We start from the raw sequence: 12,528 nt of genomic DNA, 5'->3' as shown, positions 1-12,528 counted from the left end.
GGGAGGCCTGCCCTCAAAGGGTTCCAGGCTGGTGAGGGAGAGACCTGGGCACAGATCATTCCAGTTCTGTGACCAGAGACGTGACAGCAGTGCCAGGCACCCTGACAGCCCAGAGAGTGCAGGAGAATGAAGGACTGGGAGAACACTCCCCAGCAAGGGGCACTCGTGACGGCTCGTGGCTAAAGGGCAGGGGTTCCTAGGGCAGAGAAGAGCACTCATCCTCGTTTTCCCATTTCCTGGGGCTTTACATGCTCAGGAATGTGGGGTCTCTGAAGAGGCGATCCCAAACCCTGCCCTCAGCAAGCTCCTAGTTTGACGGGCGAGGTCATGCAGTCCCATCCAGGATAGACTGCAGCAGAGGGAAGCACTGGCCACGGAAGCTGTGAGGGGCTACTTGGTACTTGGTGGGGTGTGGGAAGGAAGAGCACCCAGAATGATTGGTTGTGTAGCACCCGTCTGTGCAGGATGCTGGAGCTACAGAGAACCTGGCCCAGCCCTGGACTAATGCTGAGCCCGTGTCACATGTCCAAGTGCTACAGCCCAGAAGGCTGATCCAGCCACAGGACCCACTGCAGACAAGGACATCGAGGCTTAAGGGATGTTGGGTTGCTCGCGAGGAGAGCAGCCCAGTTGGTATCAAGTATGACCAGAGGGTTTGGAGGGGCCGAACTGGAAGACTGGACACATGTACAAGACAGCCATCTTTTTGGCACAGGTAGCATGACATTGAGTGGCCTTGGACCAGTCTCTCACACTGCCTCCCCTCTGGGGATTGCAAAACCAATCAGAGAAGGCTGGGTGCAGGGGGCTGGGACAGAGCCCCATGGGAGCACAGTCAAAAGTGGGAGGCTTGCAGTGCAGGGGAATGATGACCTGTTTCCCTTCTCAGAATGAAACGGCGGAGGGGTCTCCTGTTGTCATTGATGGGTGTACAGCTGCTGCTTGTGGGGGCTTTCTTCTATCAAAACCATCACTACCATGACTTCACCTCCTTTCTGCACCTCCTAATACAAGACAGGTCAGAGGTGAGGGAAGACTTGCCCCTTTTGGTCCAGGTCTCCCTTCCAGGAATCTCTCACCAGGATGTCTACTCCAACCTCAGCCAGATCCACCCTGTGGACATTAGTGAGGAGGATCTGCCAAACTGCCCCATCATCTCACCCTACGTCAGTAAGCTTGGGGTGGCCTTCCATATCCCCACCCCCACCCCAGGCTATGGGAGATAGTGGGAACCCCTGGGAGTCGGGCAGAGCCTGGAGGCAGGAAGCAGTGGATCTGGGGGCTGTGGATCACCATTGTGGTTATCTGTAGCTGTATCATAACAAATCTCTCCAAAACTAGTGTCCTTGAGCAACCATTATTCTCAAAGTTAACGTACGTCAGGAATTTTGGGAAGGGCTCAGCTGGGTGGTTATGGTACAGGTTTTTCATGCAGTGGATGAGACGGGACAGCTGAAGCCCTGGGAGCTGGCTGAGCATCTCCCTCTTCACATTGATCTCCCTCAACTCGGGGCCTCTCCATGTAGTCTCATCATATGGGCTAGTTTGGACTTCCTGGAAGCATGGTGGCCTTAGAATGAAGACTTCTTATGTGGCAGCTGAAGGCTTCAGGAGCAATTATTTGCACAAATGTGGTGGAAGAGACATGGCTTTTTGTGGTCTAGCCTCAGAAGTGTCACTTCTGCCATAGTGCATTCAAACAGTGACAAAAGCCCAACCTACCTTCAGGTGTGAAGGACACAGACTCACCTCTAAGTAGGAGGAAGGTCAAATTCACATTGTAAAGAAGGTGTGATGGGTGAGATACTGTTGTGCACATCTGGATAAAATCTGGAACAGGAAGAGAGTGGGAGTCTGGGGTCCTCAATGACAGGGAAGTGAGATAGTGAGAGTGAGGGGATCTGAGAACCATCTGGAAGGAAACATCGGGGACCAAGGGTCAACAGGGAAAAAAAGCAACAGGCAATGAGCTTACTAAAGAGCAGTGAGACCGGGGAGCCAGGGTGAGGCCTAAAGGAGCATATAATCAGGAATTGGAGTGAGACAGAATGACAGAGGAGGTACTGAGAGGTGGCAGGAAAATCAGGACGGGCATTCTGAAGTCCAAATGAGTGACCCACAGCCCCCTGTGCGGGCAGAGTCATTTCCCAGGACTCAAAGTATCACAAACTGGGTGGCTTAAAACAACAGAATTTTATTCTCTCACTATTCTGGAGACCAGAATTCTAAATTCAAGGTTGTTGGCAAGGGTTGGTTCCTGGAGCCTCTTGAGGGAGGAAACCATCCTCTGCCCCTCTCCTAGCTTCAGGGTTGCTGGCAATCTTTGGCACTCCTTGGTATGTGGGTATGTCACTCTATAATCTGACTCCATGGTTTTCTTCTCTCTGGGTCTTCGCATGGCTTTCTTATATGGATACCAGTCATTGGATTTAGTGCCCATACTGATCCAGTGTGACTGCATCTTAACAAAACAGTAAACACCCTATCTTCAATAAAGCCACATTGAGGTTATGGATGGATGTGAGTTGTGGGGAGCACTATTCAACCCAGAACAACTGGGTTGTGGGGCTGCTGGGGTAGGCCTCTGAACATTCTGGACTTCTGCATCTCTCAGATGGTCCCTTGAAAGTGATGTTCCCAGAGAACCTGACAATCGAGAAGGCAGTAGAAGAACCCATTGGTGAGGCTGGGAGGCCAATACCAGCCACCTGACTGCTGGACACGGCACCACACGGCAGTGGTGGTACCCTACTACAGGCAAGCCCAGCACCTGCAGTGCCTTCTCTTCCATCTGCACCCCTTCCTGCAGCGCCAGCAACCGCATTATGCCATTTATGCAGTGAACCAGGTGAGGCAGGAGCAAGGAAGGACATGGACAAAAGGGTAGAGGGTCTGAGCACGGGCTTGGAGACGAGTCGGGCTGAAGATGGCACTCTCTGAGGTGAGACTATCCAAGTCAGAATATCTAGGAGGCTGAATCTGTGTCAAGAAGAACTTGAATTGGGTGAATCTGGAGTCAGGGACTGTAGGTTGGGACTGGACTTGCCAAGTCTGGGATCAGCTTGAATGGCTGTCTGAGGCAAAGGCTCAGTCCTGCTGAGTCTGGGTCTCTCTGGGACCAGGGCTGGCCAGGTGCAATAAACCTAAGGAGTAAATTAAAGCACTGGGATTGGGAGCAAATGGATAGTTGTTTGACTCCCAGTCTTGTCTGTGACCAGCTGTGTGTCTGAGTGTGGGAATCATTTGTTTGTTCAACACACTGGTATTCAGTAGAGCTAAGTATGAACTTGGGGAATTCATGCTCTGTACCAGTTTCTCCTTCATGATAGGGATATTAAGGACACTTTTGTCACCGAATTGTGGGAGGGTTAACCAAGGTAAAGAATGTAAAGCACTTAGGTCAATGCCTAGCACATAGCAGTCGCTCAACAAGTGGTAACAACGATACTGTACTGATGGTGGTGATGGAGATGATGATGTTGATAATGTTGATGGGAGTATGTTGACAGTGTTAAAAGCTGATGACAGTGATAATACTTCTGATGGTGCAAATGATGAACACGATAAAAATGACAGTGACAGTGGTGCTGAAGATGGTGCTGATTAAGGAGGCCATGAGGATGAAGGAAATGATGGCAGAGAGTTGAACCCTGTGGTAGTTCCTGGGCCTCAGATCTAGTCTTTGTTCAGCAGGAACAGAAACCAACATACAAGTCCTTTATCACCCCTCACTCTGCCTCCTTCAGATGGTACCTTGAAAATTATGGAACTTGAAGATGGCCAAAGGAAAGCTGAGAGGCTGAAGTGACTGACTGGGACAGGGTTGGGATCTGAGAAGTTTCCCAGGAGAGTCACTTTTGAACTGCATCTTCCTGGTTTGCTGTGGGGTTTCCAGATCCACAGTAGAAATGAGAAGGTATGCCAGGTGAGGAAATAGCACTTTAGAAGGCAAGAGAGGACCAGCTTGGCATGTGGAGGAACAGACTACTGCCTGATGGTGAAGGCACACCCTATGTCCACCCAGGTACACACCACCACCTTCAGTCGGGGCAAACTACGCAATGTGGGGTTCTGGGAGCCCATGCAGGAGAAGAACTGGGACTGTGTTTTCTTCCATGATGTGAACCTACTCCCAGAGGATGACTGCAACATCTATACCTGTGACATCTTCCCTGCTCATGTGTCTGTGGCCATTGACAAGTTCAGCTACAAAGGGAGCTACTGTGAAGGACTGCTGTCCCTACCTTTCCTTGTAGCTCACCCTCCCCATCAGGGGGTACAGAGAGGCCAATGGTCTATGCCTTGTTCCCTAGAACTGAGGGAGGGAGGGGTGATGGGCTTGGGGAACCCTTTGGAGATAGTGAAGAAACTTCCTCTTGGACATGGGTATAAAGAGGGGGTGGGTGATAACTGAAGAGGGGTCAGAAGATCTGCTTAATAAAGTGATGGGCAGAAGGGGTTGTTATAGAAGTCAGAGGAGAATATGAGAGGAAGGTCTAATTAGGGGTGAGGAGGGGCTGTTTTAAGGATCTGAGGAACAAAGGTCAAGAGGGTCATAAGAGGTACCAGTCAGATGATTCAGGGAATGAAGATATTCCAAGGGTTAGAGGGAAGCTAACACCAGGCTTCAAGAGGAGATGAACAGAGACAAACACAGGGGTCAGGGGAGAGGTTATTGTGGAAGAGTGGAGAAGGGCTGCCCTAGAAATGGACCTTGGAGGCCCTGGCCAGCAGAGCCTCTGTGGCCTGGAAGTTCTGTGCTTCCAACTCTCTGCCTCTCTAGGCTGCTCTACAGAGGCTACCTTGGAGGGGGGTTTGCCTGGCGCCCTGTTCACTACCTGAGGATAAATGGCTTTCTCCAATGCACACTGGAGCTGGGATGACAAGGATGACAACATTGCTACCAGGCAAGGGGGCTGAGGGTCCCACCCATGTGGGGATACAGGAATCCCCAGACTGGGGAGACACGGTGTCAGAGGAGACAAATGTATGATCTCCCTGCCCTTCCTCCTGTCCCTGAAAGGGTAAAACTAAGTGGGATGCCCCTGTCACGGCCCCACCTACTCTGGCAGCTACCACATGCTGGAGGAGGGGCAGGATCCTAGCCAAAAGCAGAATTCCTGGAGGTGAGTCAGTGTTGGAGGCGTGGTGGTTGGCCTTGGGCTCCCTGGAGCCTGGGCTCCCATGGCTGCCCCTCGCCACCCTCAGGCCTGGTCTTCTGGTCTGGATCTGCCAAAGATGGCGACACGATGGTATCAACTCACTGGGCTACGGGCTGCTGTCCAAGGAGCAGCATCCCCTCTATACCAACCTCACTGTGGATATCAACTTCCAAGCCCCCAAAACCCCAGTGCCAGAGGTATCTGGAAGCTGGAACAGAGCTCCTGGGGCCAGGTTTCAGGGCAGCCTCCCCACCTACCCATCTGAATTTTTATTAATGAAGTTTATTTTATTGGATTCTCTTCTCTGCTCTCCCTAATTCCCATCCATCCATCCATCCATCCATTCTCTCTTTTATTGAATCATACCCAGGAGGTACTGTCTACCAGACATTAATGGTAAAGGAAAACTTCCCTTTGAGTGAATGCACTGCAAATAGGAATCAAAATTTTGTGGTAAAGGGAGAAAGTTCTCACTGGGACTCCAGGTTCTCTTTCTGAAAATATCTGCACTCTGAGCAGCTGACCAGAGCCAATGATGTCATCAAGCAGTTTTGTGAGGCTGCTTTGATTTTGACCATTTGCTTCTAGGTTAGGTTTCAAAGGTTTTGCAAATGAGCACCATTTAAGAGGTCTCTTGTGTGAAGCAAGGACCCTCAGGGGAATGCTATTCCCTGGGTCCTTATGAACACAACTGCTCTCTATGCTCAATGTCTTCTTGCTGATGGAAGCACAAGGGCTCAGGTACTGGATCTGGGTTTGCCGATCTCTCTTTGTAAGGCCAGCATCCTGCCATAGTTCTAAAATGGAATGCCACAAACCATCTCTTGTGATTTCACTCACCATCTCATTTTGAAATGAAGCTTTCTCAGAAACTTCCTGTTGTAGGATATCAAGCCCAAATTCTTCTGAGAAGAAAAACAGAAGATGAAAGAGGCTCGACAAACAGGATAGAGGAGGAAACGTATGGAGTAGATTGTGACTGAACATGAGGAATGCTGACAGCGGTGTCAGCGAGGAGAACACTCACACAGCCCTGAGGACACACCAAGCACCGATCACACAGCACTCAGCACGTGCCAAGCAGCATCTGCTACATGCACACATACGCTCATTTAATCTGCATGACCACCTCAAGAGGGAACTATGCTCCCTCTCCTTATTTTACAGATGAAGAAATGGAAGCATAGATGCCTACAAAATTGGCCAAGAGTGCTTTGCTAATCTGTGGGGACACTGGATTTGGACAAAGGCAACCTGACTAAACTTATGTAGGCTACCTGGACACCCAGACCTAGTAGGATGAGTAAGGGAGGAACAGACAAGCTTGCTGGAGGCCATGTAAGTGGACAGCCTCGGCTCAAGGACAGAGCTTAGAGTGCAGGACTTCAGTGGTTGTGGAGAAATGCCTGCTCACATCCTTTGTCCGTTTTAAAAACAAGTTTTCTCTTTTTGTTTTATCTTGCATCCTTGATGGCAATTTTACCCATATACTGGCTTTTCTTTATTTTGGTGATCTCACACTCATGTCCCCAGGCTTAGCTTTGGAACATTTTTAACTTTTGAACTTCATGTAGATCATACAAATCTTGCCAAACCTGATAAATATTTAAATTACTACCAAAAACGTCCAATGTAAACTATCAGAACTGTACTAAAAAGCTTTTTTGTAACTTTCTAATGTATCTTACCAATGTTGAAACAAAGAAATCCAATTTACTCCCAAATCCAAGCATATACTCACATCCTCCACCCCCACTAAGCTTTCGTCCTCCACTTCTTCCAATTCAAAACTGCTTCATGGAACAGTAACTCACGTTGTGCCTTGAAATTAACCCCCAATGTCACTTCACCTCTATTTCCTCTGAACTTAAAAAGCAGTTATCTACTCCTCCACTTGGATACCTATATTCCAAGGCGCCTTCCACTGACTGACAGGGCTAACGCACAGGCTGGTGCTTCCACAACTCATGCCACTGTCCGCTCATTCGGTCTCCTTTGAATCTACCTCAGAAGTTGTTTAAAATATTCTTCTAAAATAGAGCAAAATTCTCTTTTCTGGCTTCAGAAATTCACCAATTCTTGTACCCTAAATGGTGTCCTTGGGCTTAACACTGATGTAATGAAAAACAGGGAAAACACAAAATAATCAGTGATCCATATGTAAAATAGATCACCTACATGGCAGATGTTAAGGAAAGTGGAAACAACAATCAGAAAATGAATAATGGAAATTGTTCGGGTGTATTTTTAAACTAGGTTGTATGAGTAGGTACTGACAATATTAAAAAAAAATCATGATTATTTTAAAAGTATATGAATGATATTTCTGGCTATGTGAAAAAACAATCATCCCTCAGAGATACACATTAAAGCATTTATGGAGTATAGAGAACCTGGGATTTACCCATGGGTAACAGGAATGGCAGTCAGAGATTAAACAAGATAGGCCATTTCTGATCATTAAAAAAAAGGGGGTTCGTTACATCATTCACTCCATTTTTGCTTCTGCATGAAAATTTTAATAATGCAAAATTTAAAACCCAGTATCTATCTCTAAAAAAAAAATATCATCTGAAACTCTGCATGTATAATCAACCATGTGGCCATTTCTTTCTGGAGTTTAAAATATTTTTTAAAGAATTATAAAAACATTCTTCTTGAAGAATCTTCTATTAATCTGACATTAGACATTTACAGAAATGTAAAGAGTGCCATTCTTCCCTTTAATATTATTTTGTTTGTTTTAGAAACAGATGACTCTGAACTAAAATTCTTTATATTAACATATTAGGTATATTATTTAGTTCTAGTAAGTTAACAAATAATTTTAGAATTTCAGATATAATGTCTAATCTGCAAAATATGAGTAGGTATTTACCACACAGAACTTTCTTTGGTGCCCTCAACAATTTTTAAGAGGACAGGGCCTGTTACAGACTAAATGTTTGAGTCCACCCCAAAAATGTTAAAATGCCAACCCCAGTGTGACTGTAAGAAAGTGGGGTCTTTGACAATTAGTTCATGAGGCTAGCGCCCTCATGAAGGGGACTAGCTACCCTCTCCTTTTTCTTTCTTTCTTTTTTTTGGCAAAAGAGATTGAACCCAGGTGCACTTGAACAGTGAGCCACACCCATGACCCTTATTATTTTTTATTTTGAGACAGGTCTCACTGAGTTGCTAAGGCTGGTCTTGAACTTGTGATCCTCCTGCCTCAGCCTCTGGGTTGCTGGGATTATGGGTGTGTGCCACAGTGCCCAGCAAGACTAGCCCCCTGTAAGAACAAACATGAGAGGTGAAGATTATGAGGATACAATGAGAAGACGGCCATCCCCAGACACTGGATCTGCTGGTGCCTTTATTTTGGACTCCCCAGCCTCTAGAACCCATAGAATAAAAGCTGTTTCAACTGTCATGGCATCCTGTTATTGCCACCTGAACTACAGATAGGTACTGAGACCAAAGTGTTCCAAAACCGCTCCTCTCAGCTGCTGAATGCTCTCGCTCATGCACAGACATGCACACACCATCTGTCATGGGAGTGTATGAGCTAGTACAATGTTTTGTTTTTTAAACAAAAAAAAAAATGTTGTAAGAAAATGGAAAGACTTATGCTAACTTTTTAAAGATAATTTAATATTTACAAGATGATGACCAGTTCCATCAAAATATTTGGTCATACCATATGATGATTATTTTTTAATGTCCTACAAATTAAATGTCATCAAAATGACATTGAATTTCTAATTCAATTCCCAGTATCAAAAAGAAAAAGAAAATGATAAAAGAAAAGCAAATGAAGGAGGGGATGTGTATGAACCCTTTAAAATGGTGAACAAACATCTGAATAATGTAACAGGAATTTTGGACAGAGAAGCCAGGCACAGTGGCACATGCTTATTACAATCCCAATGACTGGGGAGGCTGAGGCAGGAGGATCGCAAGTTCCAGGCCAGCGTTGGCAACTTAGTGATAGCCTTTCTCAAAAAATAAAGAGGCACTGGGGATGTAGCTCAGTGGTAGAGTGCCCCTGAGTTCAATCACCAGTACCTCAAAAAAAAAAAATGTATACATATATATATAAATAGGGAGGGTAGTAGAATGGAATGCTTTAGGAAAACAAAAACAATTTCCAATCTATAATGTGAACCCATCAAAGATAAATATAATGGCAAAGTAAATATTTTCTATGATATCTTCAAGTATATATATATATATATATATATACACACACACATACTTTGATAGATTACTATAAACGTAATATGTAAATATAGGGTTTTCGATCTTTGGCATTCTCAGATATGCGTGGTCCCATAAGACTTACCTGCCATGTACACATTTCCGAGGAGTTCCTACAGGATGTACTCCACAAAAGGGTGAACTATAACCTGGAAGAGAAAGCCAAAGGATTCAGGACACCGGGAACTGGACACATCAGAGAAAAGAGGATGCCCAGGTGATGGTGAAGGGAGCCTGAGCGTCCAGTGCTCAGAGAGCTACAGGGCTCCACCCCTCAGTCAGAACAGTGCCAGACGGGCTTTCATCAAGAAGACAGAGTTGCTGGGCACTGTGGCACACGCCTACGATTCCAGCGACTCGGTGAGGAAGGAGGATCATGAGTTCAAAGTCAGCCTCAGCAGCTTATCGAGGCCCTAAGCAACTTAGCAAGACCCTGTCTCAAAAAACAAAAAGGGCTGGGGATGTGGCTCAGTGGTTAAGCACCCCTGTATTCAATCCCTGGTGCCAAAAGAAGAAGAAGAAAGAAGAAAGAGGGGGAGGGGAGGGGAAGGAAGAAAGAAGACAGAATTGACAAACGGACTCTCCTGCAATCTGACTGACTTTACTCCCAGACTGGCTGCTTGCTGACCATATGAACTTGAGCCAGCTGTTTCATTCTGAGGCTCAGCCTTCTCTTCTATAAAATGGGGATAACAACAGCTCAGAAGTCTGTTGTGAAGATTAGAACAATGCCTGGGACACAGGAAGCTCTAAATGAGTGTTTGCTGCTCTTGATGTTAGCTAATAATAAATTCAATTTTTGAGAAGGATATCCCACACACTTGGGAGGAAAATCTGGCAATACAATTACATAAAATTATTCAGTCAATACATAAAATTATTCAGTCCAGGAGAAAACAAAGAGTTGTGCAGGAGAACAAAAATCACATTATACACAGGCACCTATAGATGCAGGTTAGACAGTCATAACCAGGGAAGATGGATCTGACCGGAATTGAATCCACATCTTAGAGGGACAGGCATGGAAAGCTGCACTGTATGCTGGGGATGGGAATATGTGTGCGTGACATCAGTCTAAACCAGAGAACCCAAGAGGCAGCAAAATTAGCATGTTGCTAGAAGATTAGGAGGCAGGGGGCATTAGCCCCCTGTGGTCCACTCTCAACAGAAGGATCAAGACTGCCTCACAAATATTGAGTTCAGGATCTGCTGTTCCCTGCTGCACTCAGATTCTGGACAAGTGCTCCTGGGGAAGCTCCTACTTACCTCACAAAATCTGTCCTGCTCCTCTGGACCCAGGGCCTGGGGCTCCTGGGATAAATGCACATCAACTGGCATGTCCTGCCTGGACTTCTCCTATTGGTTTCTCTTGCTAGCAGCTCCACTTTCCTCTGGAGCTGGAAGTTGGGTGGAAAGTAGAGGCTCAAAGCAGAGCCACTGGGGAAAGGCAGGCTGAACAGTGAAGAGAAATCCTGTAGTCTGAAATAGCCTGACCCAAAGGCTCCACAGACACCAGGAAACCCTGGAAAGGCAATGACTGTGTGGTCACTCATGCAACGGTTGCCCCACATGAATCTGAGGGCCCCAAGGTGAGGGTTACTGTGTAGACACTGTAGTTATTAGGGTTAGGGAAAAAATAATGAGACAAAACTAAACTTGAAGGATTCTTGTAGCTGTGCCACCTTTCAACTGTGAGAAGAGAAAGATATTGCCAACTACCAGTCACTGACCTTGCCATATCCACAGGGTCTGGCGGAGACACCAGCACTTACCCACCCATCCATCTCCAAAAGACCCCAAAGCTCGCTGCCCAGAAGGCAACGCAGTCGCCCTCACCAACGCCCATCAGCCGTCCTCCAGGCTTCCAGCAGCTGGCTCAGTATACTAACTCGTAAGGGTGGCCGATCACTGGTTCCCTGAGTGTGCGAGGAGGCACGCCCCTGAAGCACCCGGCCCCCAACCCACCACTGGCTGCCCCGGGTCCCAACCGGCGACTCCCTCCCCACTGTCCTCCGGTGCCACCCACTAAGGCGCTCTGAAGTCGCACGCGCAGTCCTCGAACGCGTTTCAACGGCCAACAGTGTGAAATCCGACACCAAAGCGTACTTGGAAGCTAAGCTACGAATAAGATATGTATACACATAAGGAACACAGGCAAGGAAAGTGAAAACTACCGAACCAGTCGACAGCCTAACTGGGAAACTACGTCCGCCCTGCAGGGCCGTCACTCACAGCCCGCCACTCGGCCGGCCACGCCACCCGCACTACGCCGGCCCGCCCTCAGCTCACACCCAGCTCGGAAGCTCTGCATCGCTGATCCCAGCGGACTTCCCCTCACCGACCCTAGAGAATCCCGACTGCTGATATCCCAAATCACCGCGGCCTCCCGCGACTGATATAACTACTCCACTGTCTAAGCCGGAACGGGCCCTTCGAAAACTTGCGGCTTGTGAAGCATCGAGTTGGGATGGCTTTGCCCAAGTTGCCCTTGGCGCATGCCCACTAGCAACCCGAAGCTACGCCTGCCAGTGGTTATCATGGCTGACAGACGGGTAGCTAGTCATGTTAGCAGTTCTGCAGAAACTGTCGTGGCCGCGCCCATAGCATTATGATACTGGAGACCGCCATCAAAGAACTCTCTTTCCGTACAGTCAGGGAACACCTGGAATGTCAGAGTTGGTCTCCTGGCTGATTTCAATCTTGCGTGTGTGTGTGTGTGTGTGTGTGTGTGTGTGTGTGTGTGTGTGTTTTATGTATATATATATGTGTGTGTGTATATATATATATATATTTATAATGTATGCTATGTATGATATGTGTGTGTGTGTGTGTGTGTGTGTGTGTGTGTATGTGTGTATGTATGTATATATAAAATACCGGTCCCTTGCAGATGAGGAAAGGGTTCTTGTTTCCCGGTTTTATGGTTTAGATGTGGTGTCCCCAAAAGCTCATGTGAGACAATGTAAGAAGGTTTGGAGGAGAAATGATTAGGTTATAGCTTAATCAGTGAATTAAACCCTGATGGGATTAACTGAGTGGTAACTGGAGGCAGGTGGGATGTGGCTGGAGGAGTAGTTCATTGGGGGCATGGCCATGGGGTATATATTTGTATCTGGAGAGTGGAGTC

At 47.0% G+C, this 12,528-nt stretch overlaps 1 long non-coding RNA gene across 3 annotated transcripts; it reads right to left on the bottom strand.

Moving 5' to 3' along the window:
• Positions 1-5,677: 5,677 nt before the first annotated feature.
• On the bottom strand, positions 5,678-11,866 carry LOC124967304 (uncharacterized). 3 transcript variants are annotated; one of them, XR_007105509.1, is made up of 4 exons: positions 11,744-11,866; positions 10,668-10,923; positions 9,487-9,550; positions 8,375-8,433 (listed from the first exon to the last, which is right to left on the bottom strand). It is a non-coding gene; the product is annotated as an uncharacterized LOC124967304 (long non-coding RNA). The 3 variants fall into 3 exon arrangements; XR_007105508.1 differs by lacking the exon at positions 8,375-8,433 and adding an exon at positions 5,678-6,067 and having other exon boundaries at positions 10,668-11,851; XR_007105507.1 differs by having other exon boundaries at positions 10,668-11,851.
• Between the last annotated feature and the right edge of the window lie 662 nt (positions 11,867-12,528).

Source organism: Sciurus carolinensis, chromosome 16, assembly GCF_902686445.1.
Source record: "Sciurus carolinensis chromosome 16, mSciCar1.2, whole genome shotgun sequence".
In the NCBI taxonomy this organism is placed as follows: Eukaryota; Metazoa; Chordata; class Mammalia; order Rodentia; family Sciuridae; genus Sciurus; species Sciurus carolinensis.
The sequence above is the reverse complement of the archived record's forward strand: the minus strand, read 5'-3'. Positions and strand labels throughout refer to the sequence as shown.